This window comes from Mirounga angustirostris, unplaced genomic scaffold (assembly GCF_029215605.1).
Source record: "Mirounga angustirostris isolate CCGP_5_RB_7025 unplaced genomic scaffold, mMirAng1.0.hap1 SCAF_12, whole genome shotgun sequence".
Taxonomy (NCBI): Eukaryota; Metazoa; Chordata; class Mammalia; order Carnivora; family Phocidae; genus Mirounga; species Mirounga angustirostris.
In genome coordinates, this window is record NW_026991720.1 from 64,157,472 (window position 1) to 64,170,821 (window position 13,350).

A 13,350-nucleotide genomic window follows, 5' to 3' on the forward strand; every position below is an offset into this window, starting at 1 on the left:
TGCTAATCTGTCTCATGTCAATTTCATTCTTAGCCCAGTCAGAAGGACCTTTGAGGGGATAGGAATTCTTGCTCCCCACACTGACTCCTTTAGACCATGTCATTCATAATATACATATTTTTAAGTTTTTATTTAAATTCTAGTTAGTTAATATATAGTGTAATATTGGTTTTAGGAGTAGAATTTAGTGATTCATCATCTATATATTAACACCCAGTGCTCATCACAACACGTGCCCTCTTAATACCCATTACCCATTTAGCTCCTCCTCTGCCCATCTCCCCTCCAGCAACCCTCAGATTGTTCTCTATAATTAAGAGTGTCTTATGGTTTGCCTCCCTCCTTTTTTCCCCTTCTCCTATATTCATCTCTTTTGTTTCGTAAATTCCACATATGAGTGAAATCATACGGTATTTGTTTTTCTCTGATTGATTTATTTTACTTAGCATAATACACTCCAGTTCCAGCCATGTCCTTGCAAATAGAAAGAGTTCATTCTTTTTGATGGCTGAGTAATATTCCATCATATATATATACATATATATGCTGGGTATATATATATACCCAGGCGCCCTACTGATGTTTATTTTTAAATGTAGTAATTATATAGAATAGATTATTATTCAAGCAAGTTGAATAATAATAATTTGAGCATCTCCTTACCTCCCTGCCCCAGAGATAAGCCCATAATGCCTCTATAAGAATTATTAGTACATGGGGTGCCTGGGTGGCTCAGTCATTAAGTGTCTGCCTTTGGCTCAGGTCATGATCCCAGGGTCCTCGGTTTGAGCCCTGCATTGGGCTCCCTGCTCCGCAGGAAGCCTGCTTCTCCCTCTCCCACTCCCCCTGCTTGTGTTCCCTCTCTCATTGTGTCTCTCTCTGTCAAATAAATAAAATCTTAAAAAAAAAAGAATTATTGGTACAGAAACTGTAAAATATAAATATATATAAATATATAATATATAATATAAATATATAATAAGTTCATTTAACCTGGAAATGAAAGGATGAGAAAGAGTGGGAAATAACTAGAGTAAAAAAATAAAATAAAATCATAATTATATTCTTATAGCATGTGTTGCTGAGGTAATCAAGATACATACTCATTTCTACTCAATTTGTTTATGCTTAAGGCTTTTAATATAGGTCAGGGGATAATAAATTAGTTATTAATTTTATCAAAATATTCAAAGTATATAACAAGTGAGTACTCTTCTCCCCTGCTCTGCTTATTTTATCTGCAGATGATATATTACTTTACTGTTCTAGAAATGCCAAAGATAAATTTGAGAATTTTCAAAAGTTTTATTCTGCATGAAGAAATTACTTATAGCTATTTGAAATAGAATCAGAAAAATATAAACCATTTTTAAATATATTTAATTAATAGAAAGCCTTTAAACAATTTCTTGGGATTCAGGTTTTAGGTGAAATTATTTTTTTCCTACAGAATTAGAATGTTTATAAACCTAGATTTTTTAGAGTATTTAAACATTTTTTGTATTTGTGGGATATAAAGAATTTAACAATTTGAGCAGAGGAGGAGCTGATTCCTATGAGATATAAAGGTGCTGTACTGAAAACATAGCCAAGGGAAAGAGGAGACATGAGTGTCTCGCCGCCCTATCGCCCTACTATACCTATTGCTATCATAGGGTAGTTTGACCTACTTCTAAGATTGAAGACTATGTTGGGGGCAAATACTATACTTTTTCTATATCCATATAATACCATTCTTATTGTCTCAGCAAAGTCTTAAAACATGATATGTACTCAATATTGAATATACATCCTAAGTTCTAATTTTCAGCACATGACTATATTGGAGTAGAGATAGAGACAAATAATTAGAAATAGGTCAATAAAAGAGTAAGAAATGACTGTGGCTGAAAAACTGTGGTTCTGCCAATTTTGTGGGTTCTCTTAGGAAAGGATTGCATGGAAAGCTATTATTTGTTAGCTTTGACTAAAAAAAGAGAAACACAAACGAAGTATCTGATTTTGAGGATGAGAACACGTGCATAGATATGGACCTGACTATGTGTCTGTGAGGGTGTGTGTCAAAAATAACCATGGAAGTGTATCACATTTATCATACTTCACTTAAACTAAAAAATGCAACAATTTATTTATTTATTTATTTATGATTTATTTATTTATTTGACAGAAAGACACACAGTGAGAGAGGAAACACAAGCAGGGGGAGTGGGAGAGGGGAAGCAGGCTTCCCGTGGAGCAGGGAGCCTGATGCAGGGCTCGATCCCAGGACCCTGGGATCATGACCTGAGCCGAAGGCAGATGCTTAACGACTGAGCCACCCAGGTGCCCCCAAAATGCAATGATTTAAACAGCAACTCTCTAAGTTCCTGACTCTACTTAAACCAGTTCTCTCTCCAACAATTAGCAAATGTTGGCTTGAGACACAAAATTAAAAATTTAATTAGCAGATCTAGGAATTTTTAGAATATACTTCCAAGTCTTCTTAAAAAGATAAAAACAAGAAAGGAAACTAGTACTCACACTTCATAATAAACCCAAGAGCAGAATCCAAGGAGTAAAGTAACTTCCCCCTAAATATTGGGTTCTCCTCCCGGAAAAGACAAGTAGAGAATGGAATGTAATTTCTAAAATGGATCCTTTACAAAGTCACATTGTGCTGCTTAATGACACATAGTTCCTGATGAGCATTCCAAATTACAAGGTAGCTGTTCGAATAGAATTTAAACCAAGGGCTTCATTGATATGCTTCCTAAAACAAGGGGCTCTTTTAATTAGAAAAATCTATGGTGCTTTCTTTTTTGGCAGTATTTGTGGGGGTTCCCACCAGAGAGGTCCCACAGGCAGCCAAGTGCAGGAAACACGCAGAGATTCTTTGCTTTGCAAAGCTGTCTCACCCTCCACACTCCACAGACCCATAAACCTTCCAGAGGCCAGAGATCAAAGATTGTTTTCCCATCAGATTTTAAGTAGTCCAAGGAATGTCTTCCTGCTATTTAGAGTGCACAAAATACAATACACACAACTTTATTTTTCCCTGTCTATTAGCCTATAGCCATATGACACAAGATACTGGCTCACTTGGTGTCTGTTCTCTGTACTCAAGGGAGGAAAAAGATTATTAGCAAACTTATGTTCATTATCAAGTATACCATTCACCCTTAATCAGATTTGATCATTTTTCTCTGCTCTTCACAAAAATGCTGATGAGTTATGTGCATATATAGGCATGTGTTGGAATTATCTACATAGTCTGCTTTTGGCTACCCAGAGATCCTTTCTCATCTGACCTTTTCAATGTCTGTAGATTGAAAGTTCGGTCATTATCTGACTCCTGTGTTTTCACATAACATTGGTGTTACTGACGTAGAAGTACTGTTTCTGAAATAGCCTGTTATTTCAATGTCAATAACACAGAAATCCTGTGCATCTTTTCCTTAGTTTCCCCCAATGGTAACATCTTGAAAAATTATAATACAATCTCATAACCAGGATTCTGACACTGATTCAACCCACCTATCCTACTGAGATATTTTTCATGTATACATGTATATTTAGTTTTAAGCAATGGTATCACATGTGTAGGTTTGTGTATCTACGACCACTGTCAGGAAACAGAACGGTTCTTTCAAAACAAGTGTCCATTTTGCCCTTTGATAACTACTTTCACCTCCCTTTCTTACCCCTACCACCACAACCACAAGCCCGGGTTATCATATTTATTTTTACAACCAACTTTTATTAATAGTCACGACTACTGATTTTAATATTATTACTGATGTAGTTTCAGTTTTAAATAAACTTAATATAAATTTGCACAAAATATGCATAGATCTTTAAAAAAAGGAAAATGATAATGCAGGTGTTCTGGAGATATGAAAAATCAATAAAATTTAGGAAATGTTACAATTGGTGATAACAGGGAAATGACAGATTAACGAGGATGAGGAAATTACTTTAGTCAGAGCACATGACGCACATTCAGGAGTTAGAACAGCAGTGGTTCTCATACTTTAGTGTATGGAAGTGCATACTAGCATCACCTTAATGACTTTTTAACCCTGATTGCGAGACCCCACCACCAGAGCTTCGGACTCAGTAGGTCTGGGATGAGTTCTCAGAATTTCCATGCCTTAAAAGTTCCCATGTTTTGAGGACCAGTGAAATAGAGAGTAGAGCTTATGTTGAAGGTTAGGCCTGGGAAGTAGGGGTTCAAATGAAGGAAGATGGCTGGCTGAGGAGACTTTATTTTATAGGCAACGTGGAGCCATTGCAGCTTTCTCAACAGAAGACCACACAGGACTAACGCAGACTTTAGGAAGAACAATCTAGGGATAAATGAGGTAAATAATTTAACAGCAAAAAATATAGAAACAATGTAGGATGAGTTAGGAAATTAAATGTGATGGCAAAGAATCTATTCAAGTGAGAAACAGAATCCCAGAATTGAGAATTAAAGAGGAGATACTCCAATACCTAATTAGAAGGTAGTTGTGTGGAATGCAGATTTATACTGACAAACCCCTTTTGTCTTCCTTCTTAGCCTCTCTATGTCTTCTTAAATTCTGTAACTCCATTTCCCGGAGAAGAATCTTTGCAGCAGGAAACACATCCAAACATATCTTACACTTGTTAAGTTACAATCTTAGCCTATTCCTTTTATCTTGCTGGGAATGACTGCTGATGCAAGTGGAGAGTATGAAAACTTTGGTTTGCAACTGTGGTTTGAATTATAAATATTATCTGGCTTAATTGGTACCTGGGGGTCTTGAGCTAATTCTTCAAAACCTAAATTCTACATTAGTCACTTTGTTTTTCCTGCTTCTCTTTCTTTGTCATCCTCATTTCTGTTTTCTAGTTTCTTTCTTTTTCTTTCTTTTTTTTTTAACCTAGGTTGTCAAGTAGACAGGTTCTTTCATCAAAAAAAACAATTGTAATTTTAAGGGCAAACTGAACTCCAAAGAAAAAAATGTTAGAGATGACACTGTTTTAGATTACACTGTAGAAATATTTTCAAGGAATTTCAAAACACATGTTTCAAAGAAGTGACAACCCATTTTGCTTTCCCTTGTAAATTCAAAGTGCAACACAGCATTTGCTCTTCTGACCAAGTACTTACACACTTTATCTTATTCAGGATTCTGAAATATCTGGAACACTTGTTGGGATCCTTGGATGTGTATGTGAATCAGTTATTGAGTTTATATTCTGACAGAGAAAACCCTTAATTTCCCCTTTATGATATTTTTCCAAGCAAAAAATGATGAAAGAAATTAAGATTTATAAGAGTCACTTATGTCAGAGACAAGTGAAAATAAATATAAATTAGACATCACCCAGCAAGAACTATGGCACAGTACAGAAAACACAGGGTACCTCATTATAGAAATAAACTGCATTGTCTGACTAAGGTAGTAATGGCTCTTTTCTATGCTTTCAATAAAATTCAAACACAAATATCAAACCATAATGTCTTTCAGGAAAAGCAGTGTGTTATTTGGAATTTATTTATCTATGTTTGAGAAACATCCCTCAGGGGAAGAAAGACTCAATTTTTCATTGCTGTATCAATAAAATAGAAGGCTATCCAAAGCCAGGACCGTTACACACAGAAAAAGTAATGGCCACTCGAGGAAAACTACTAGATTTGGAAGTGGGCAAATCTCATAATGTTGATGGTGACCGTGGATTGTCTAAATCTGATCATCTCAAATTTTATATCATACTCACAATAAGAGTAGGCTTTGAAATAAGCCATAAGATTTCCTTTAGACACTTTTTGAGAAAGGGCCACTTTAGAAGAGAAATAGCAGGATAAGATGATTATTAGTGTTCACTTAGATCCTGTTCAAATTCTACTGTGTTCAAATACATAGATATTGGTTCCTACGTAATGGTCAAAAGACGCCTTACATGCTGTCTTCATAAATCAACTAAAATGTTTTCAAAGAGGACAGAAACAAACAAACAAAATATTTGTTTCAGTTTCTCCTTTTTTGGTAAACTAACACAATTTGATTTAGTCAGCCAGTTTCCGGGGAGTTTAGTAAATTGTGCAAATAAGGCATGAAGTCTTGGTATGTAAAGGTAGGCGAAAGACAGAGAGAGGCCGGGCACACATTCCCATGGTTTCCAATCCTTGATCAACGAAACAAAAGCCTGTCATACTCATCAAAACTTATAATTAGTTTAGATTACCAGTAGAAAGTGATCACCTCTCTTAATGTTAATTCTTTCATTCCTTTTGCACCTATTTTGGTTGTCTTTGACCCTACACTGTGAACTCCACCATTTTCTTAGTATTACTTTACAACTCTGTGCCTTGCCTTTAGGATCTGATGTGTGCTGGGTTTCTGACTCTAGGGTTGGCCACTATGGTTATTGGAAAAAAAAATCCTCCATTCCTAATTGTGGTTCCCTTCTTAATAATAATTATCATAAAAACAGCAAAATACTCTTTATATTTTTCACCCAGTAAAGTATTAGAACTTCAAAACATCTGGCGTTGACCACATAGACAGGCCTGGTTTTTTATGCAGTGTTTTATTACATTATCATATTTAAACTGATACATAAAACCAGAATTTCAATGTGTTAATCTCTGGTGAGAAATAAAATAGTAAGAAGTTCAGTTACTTGAAATTATTTGCTAAGTTTGCTTGATAATCCTAGAATTCAAACAAAGAAGTTAGTTATGCAATTTGAATTTTTAAATAAGTTGCCATCCATAAAACAAGTGAAAGAGACTAGTTGACTCTAAGACTGCTAGGAACATTTCTTGTCCATGGATGGCTCTTCCTTCTTGATAACTTGAATGTGCCCACGTGGATTCATCTGAAGGGCCAGTACCTTAGTTTAGTCTTTGCTGGTTTTTATTTGTCTTATGGTTCTGCTTATCTATTGCTATATACCAAATCACCCCAATAGTGGCTAAAAATGATAACATCATGTATTTTGCTCACAAATCTGAGGTTACAGGGCTCAGTCAAGGCAACTGGGTTTTCTTTTGGGGGGATCACATTAAGTTTTAATCAGATGGCAGCTGGGGTAGAGTCATCTTTGAAGGCTTCTTCACTAGCACTTTTGGTGACCAAGATGGGAAGAACCAAAGATCTGTGTATGGCTCCATAGTGTTCCCTTTCTTTATGTGGTCTCATCACTGCTCTCTTTACATGTTGATTTCAGGCCTGCCAGAATTCTTCCATGTATACCATTTTTTAAGAGAACAGTATACACATAAGACAGCAGTTCTACATTGGCCTTATCCAGAGGAGCAGCACCATTTTTTTTTTTTTTTTCTGGAGAGCAGTGACTTCTTTCAACAGCTACATTTCATGTCCCTGGAAATGGGCAAGCATGAGTAAGACTTAATGTTTGCCATCTCAAGCATTCTTTCATGTGACCCCAGGTTGCAAGGGAGCCAGGAGATCAGGCTTGACACTGACTTTACATCTGGCTTCTTAAGTAGTTTTACACCTATGTCTTCTTTCAATTTACATCTCAAATGGAATTATAATACATGAGTACAGACAGACCAAGGAAAACAGCCAGTCCACCAGCATCAAAGTCAGACACATCTGTGAAAAAAATTTTTCTGGCAGGCATCCTACTCTGGATTATAACATTAATAAAAACAATGACAGACAAAAACCCAATAAAACAGGTTATGTAGAGCCTACTGAAAGATTTGCACTAATGAGGAGACTGTCTCTGTCCTTATCATCAATGCACTGCATCAAAAAGCTGCCAATCTTCTCTAGTGCCAGGCCACCTCAAACAAGAGTTAACTTATAAAGATTACAAGTCAAGAGGGCCAAGGTGTTTCCTTAAGGGAGGTGTGAGTTACTGTAAAAGATAATGAAGGTTTTCCAATGATAATGAAAGGAATACATGGACAAAAGAACCAAGGTTTTCCTCTTCCATAGCCATTTTAATTTGTGCATCACTGTTCCAAATGAGCAACAGTGTACAGATCTTTCACTCTTGGTAAATTTATTCCTATGTATTTTATTCTTATGTTATTGTAAATGGCATTATCTTCTTAATTTTTCTCTCTGATAGTTTGCTGTTAGCAAAGAGAAACAAATTTTCCTAGGCCAGATTGATGGTTTGTGTGATGGTTAATTTTATGTGTCAATTTGGCTAGGCAATAGTACCCACATATTCAATCAAACATTATTATAGGTGTTCCTGTTGTTAAAAACAAAAAACAAAACAAAAAAATCCCCACAAGCTCAAAATGGTGTCACTTAGACTGAGTTCCCAAACCAGGGCTTAATACCCAATCTAATTGCAGTTTCAACCTCTTCTTAGAAATGCGGCTTTAACTGGTCAGTCAGGAAATTTTTCTTTCCATCCATGCCAGTGAGTGTTACAGGGGTCCTCTCCATCCCCAAAAGAAAGTTAGGTAATCTCTATAACAAAATGCCTTGCATTTTGCCCTAGCAAACAGCCTCCTCTGGAACAATCCTTTTCTTTTGCTAGTAACTTTCTTGCGCCCATCCACCATCTATAAGAACCTTCCATTTTATAGAACTCTTCTAAGTGCCTTTCTACTTGCAGATGGCTTCAGCCCGATTCATGAATCATTTAATAAATCCAATTAAATCTTCAAATAACGTGGTTGAATTTTGTTACTTAACACTGTGAAGGTACTTTGTAGATGTGGCTAACATCTACAATTAGTTGACTTCAAATAAAGGAAATTGTCCTTGATAATGCTGGTGAGCCTCATCTAATCAGTGTAGAGCAAAGCTGAGGTTTCCTTGAGAAAGAAGAAATTGTTCCCTAAGAGTGCAGCTTCAGCTCCTACCCCAGACTTTCCAGACTATTTATCTATAGATTTCAAACTTGTCAGCTCCCATAATAGCTTGAGCCATTTCTTTGAAATAAATCTCGATTTCTATCCCTATCTATCTATGTATTCCACTGGCTCTGTTTCTCTGGAGAACCCTGACTGAAAGAATTGGTAATAGAGTGATCATATAATCTATCATCCAAACTGGTATGCTTTTGAGTGTGAAAGGGGCATTATTAATAATCATGCCAGGGGGGCCTGGGTGGCTCAGTTGGTTAAGCAACTGCCTTCGGCTCAGGTCATGATCCTGGAGTCCCTGGATCGAGTCCTGCATCGGGCTCCCTGCTCGGCAGGGAGTCTGCTTCTCCCTCTCCCACTCCCGGTTTGTGTTCCCTCTCTCGCTGTGTCTTTCTCTGTCAAATAAATAAATAAAATCTTTAAAAAAATAATAATAATCATGCCAGGAAACTGGCATAAACCAGACCTTTGCCAGGTAAACAATGATAAAGGGTTCCCTTGGATAAAATAAATCTTATCCATCCAGAGCTACCAAAATAATCCAATTGAGAAAAGAGGTGCTTCTGTTTTTGCTTTATTTTTAAGAAAATCTAGTTAGTTATCAAAAGTGGTTGGAACTACAGTAAAGAAACAAATCACTACGTAATTTGTAGAGAAATCACCTATTGGCATTTTAGAAAGCATTTTCCTCTCTTTTGACATTTTGTAAAGGTCAAAAGTTTGGAATCCTACAATCATTTTGCATTTCAACAGTGATGAATCAAAAGATAATTCAGAATGACAAGCATTCAGACCTGATGCTTTTTTATATATGTATTTTTTTAATTTTTTTATTGTTATGTTAATCCCCATACATTACATCATTAGTTTTAGATGTAGTGTTCCATGATTCATTGTTTGTGCATAACACCCAGTGCTCCATGCAGAACGTGCCCTCTTTAATACCTATCACCAGGCTAACCCATCCTCCCACCCTCCTCCCCTCTAGAACCCTCAGTTTGTTTTTCAGAGTCCATCATCTCTCATGGTTAGTCTCCCCCTCCGATTTCCCCCCCTTCATCTTCCCCTCCTGCTATCTTCTTCTTTTTTTTTTTTTCTTAACATATATTGCATTATTTGTTTCAGAGGTACAGATCTGTGATTCAACAGTCTCACACAATTCACAGCGCTCACCAGAGCACACACCCTCCCCAGTGTCCATCACCCAGTCACCCCATCCCTCCCACCCTGCCCCCCACTCCAGCAACCCTCAGTTTGTTTCCTGAGATTAAGAATTCCTCATATAAGTGAGATCATATGATACATGTCTTTCTCTGATTGACTTATTTCGCTCAGCATAATACCCTCCAGTTCCATCCACGTCATTGCAAATGGCAAGATCTCATTCCTTTTGATGGCTGCATAATATTCCATTGTGTATATATACCACATCTTCTTTATCCATTCGTCTGTCGATGGACATCTTGGCTCTTTCCACAGTTTGGCTATTGTGGACATTGCTGCTATAAACATCAGGGTGCACGTACCCTTTCGGATCCCTACTTTTGTATCTTTGGGATAAATACCCAGTAGTGCAATTGCTGGGTCATATGGTAGCTCTATTTTCAACTTTTTGAGGAACCTCCATACTGTTTTCCAGAGTGGCTACACCAGCTTGCATTCCCATCAACAGTGTAGGAGGGTTCCCCTATCTCTGCATCCCCGCCAACATCTGTCGTTTCCTGACTTGTTAATTTTAGCCATTCTGACTGGTGTGAGGTGGTATCTCATTGAGGTTTGGATTTGGATTTCCCTGATGCCCAGTGATGTTGAGCACTTTTACATGTGTCTGTTGGCCATTTGGATGTCTTCTTTGGAAAAACGTCTGTTCATGTCTTCTGCCCATTTCTTGAGTGGATTCTTTGTTCTTTGGGTGTTGAGTTTGATAAGTTCTTTATAGATTTTGGATACTAGCCCTTTATCTGATATGTCATTTGCAAATATCTTCTCCCATACTGTCAGTTGTCTTTTGGTTTTTTTGACTGTTTCTTGCTTTGCAAAGCTTTTTATCTTGATGAAGACCCAATAGTTCATTTTTGCCCTTGCTTCCCTTGCCTTTGGCGATGTTTCTAGGAAGAAGTTGCTGCGGCTGAGGTCGAAGAGGTTGCTGCCTGTGTTCTCCTTTAGGATTTTGATGGACTCCTGTCTCACATTGAGGTCTTTCAACCATTTGGACTCTATTTTTGTGTGTGGTGTAAGGAAATGGTCCAGTTTCATTCTTCTGCATGTGGCTGTCCAATTCTCCGAACACCATTTGTTGAAGAGACTGTCTTTGTTCCATTGGACATTCTTTCCTGCTTTGTCAAAGATGAGTTGACCATAGAGTTGAGGGTCCATTTCTGGGCTCTCTATTCTGTTCCATTGATCTATGTGTCTGTTTTTCTGCAGTACCATACTGTCTTGATGACAGCTTTGTAATAGAGCTGGAAGTCCGGAACTGTGATGCCACCGGCTTTGCTTTTCTTTTTCAACATTCCTCTGGCTATTTGGGGCCTTTTCTGGTTCCATACAAATTTTAGGATTATTTGTTCCATTTCTTTGAAAAAAAGTGGATGGTATTTTGATGGGGATTGCACTGAATGTGTAGATTGCTCTAGGTAGCATTGACATCTTCACAATATTTGTTCTTCCAATCCATGAGCATGGAACGTTTTTCCATTTATTTGTGTCTTCCTCAATTTCTTTCATGAGTATTTTATAGTTTTCTGAGTACAGCTCCTTTGCCTCTTTGGTTAGATTTATTCCAAGTATCTTATGGTTTTGGGTGCAATTGTAAATGGGACAGACTCCTTAATTTCTCTTTCTTCTGTCTTGTTGTTGGTGTATAGGAATGCCACTGACTTCTGTGCATTGATTATATATCCTGCCACTTGACTGAATTCCTGTATGAGTTTTAGCAGTTTTGGGGTGGAGTCTTTGGGATTTTCCACATAAAGTATCATATCATCTGCAAAGAGTGAGAGTTTGACTTCTTCTTTGCAGATTTGGATGCCTTTGATTTCTTTTTGTTGTCTGATTGCTGTGGCTAGGACTTCTGATACTATGTTGAATAGCAGTGGTGATAGTGGACATCCCTGCCGCGTTCCTGACCTTAGGGGGAAAGCTCTCAGTTTTTCCCCATTGAGAATGATATTCGCTGTGGGTTTTTCATAGATGGCTTTTATGATATTAAGGTATGTACCCTCTATGCCTATACTCTGAAGAGTTTTGATCAAGAAAGGATGCTATACTTTGTCAAATGCTTTTTCTGCATCTATTGAGAGGATCATCTGATTCTTGTTCTTTCTTTTGTTAATGTATTGTATCACATTGATTGATTTGCGGATGTTGAACCAACCTTGCAGCCCAGTGATAAATCCCACTTGGTCGTGGTGAATAATCCTTTTAATGTACTGATGGATCCTATTGGCTAGTATTTTGGTGAGAATTTTTGCATCCATGTTCATCAAGGATATTGGTCTGTAATTCTCCTTTTTGATGGGGTCTTTGTCTGGTTTTGGGATCAAGGTAATGGTGGCCTCATAAGATGAGTTTGGAAGTTTTCCTTCCATTTCTATTTTTTGGAACAGTTTCAGAAGAATAGGTATTAATTCTTCTTGAAATGTTTGGTAGAATTCCCCTGGGAAGCCATCTGGCCCTGGGCTTTTGTTTTTGGGGTGATTTTTGATGACTGCTTCAATTTCCTTAGTGGTTATGGGTCTGTTCAGGTTTCCTATTTCTTCCTGGTTCACTTTTGGTAGTTGATACATCTCTACAAATGCATCCATTTCTTCCAGGTTATCTAATTTGCTGGCATAGAGTTGCTCATATGTTCTTATAATTGTTTGTATTTCTTTGGTGTTGGTTGTGATCTCTCCTCTTTCATTCATGATTTTGCTGATCTGGGTCATTTCTCTTTTCTTTTTGATAAGTCTGGCCAGGGGTTTATCAATCTTGTTAATTCCTTCAAAGAACCAGCTCCTAGTTTCGTTGATCTGTTCTACTGTTCTTTTAGTTTCTATTTCATTGAATCTGCTCCGATCTTTATTACTTCTCTTCTCCTGCTGGGTTTAGGCTTTATTTGCTGTTCTTTCTCCAGCTCCTTTAGGTGTAGGGTTAGGTTGTGTATTTGAGACCTTTCTTGTTTCTTGAGAAAGGCTTGTATTGCTATATACTTTCCTCTTAGGACTGCCTTTGCTGCATCCAAAGATTTTGAACAGTTGTGTTTTCATTCTATTGGTTTCCATGAATTTTTAAAATTCTTCTTTAATTTCCTGGTTGACTCATTCATTCTTTAGTAGGATGCTCTTTAGCCTCCATGTATTTGAGTTCTTTCTGACCTTCCTCTTGTGATTGAGTTCTAGTTTCAAAGCATTGTCAGACCTGATGCTCTTAATGCACTTAATGCAGTTGTGCAATTATCCAGGTTTAACCCTCCTCATCGTAGCCCTATCCAAATCTGTTATTTTTGAACAAAGTAGGTTTTACATGACTACTAACTGGCTGAGGATCAAGAAAAA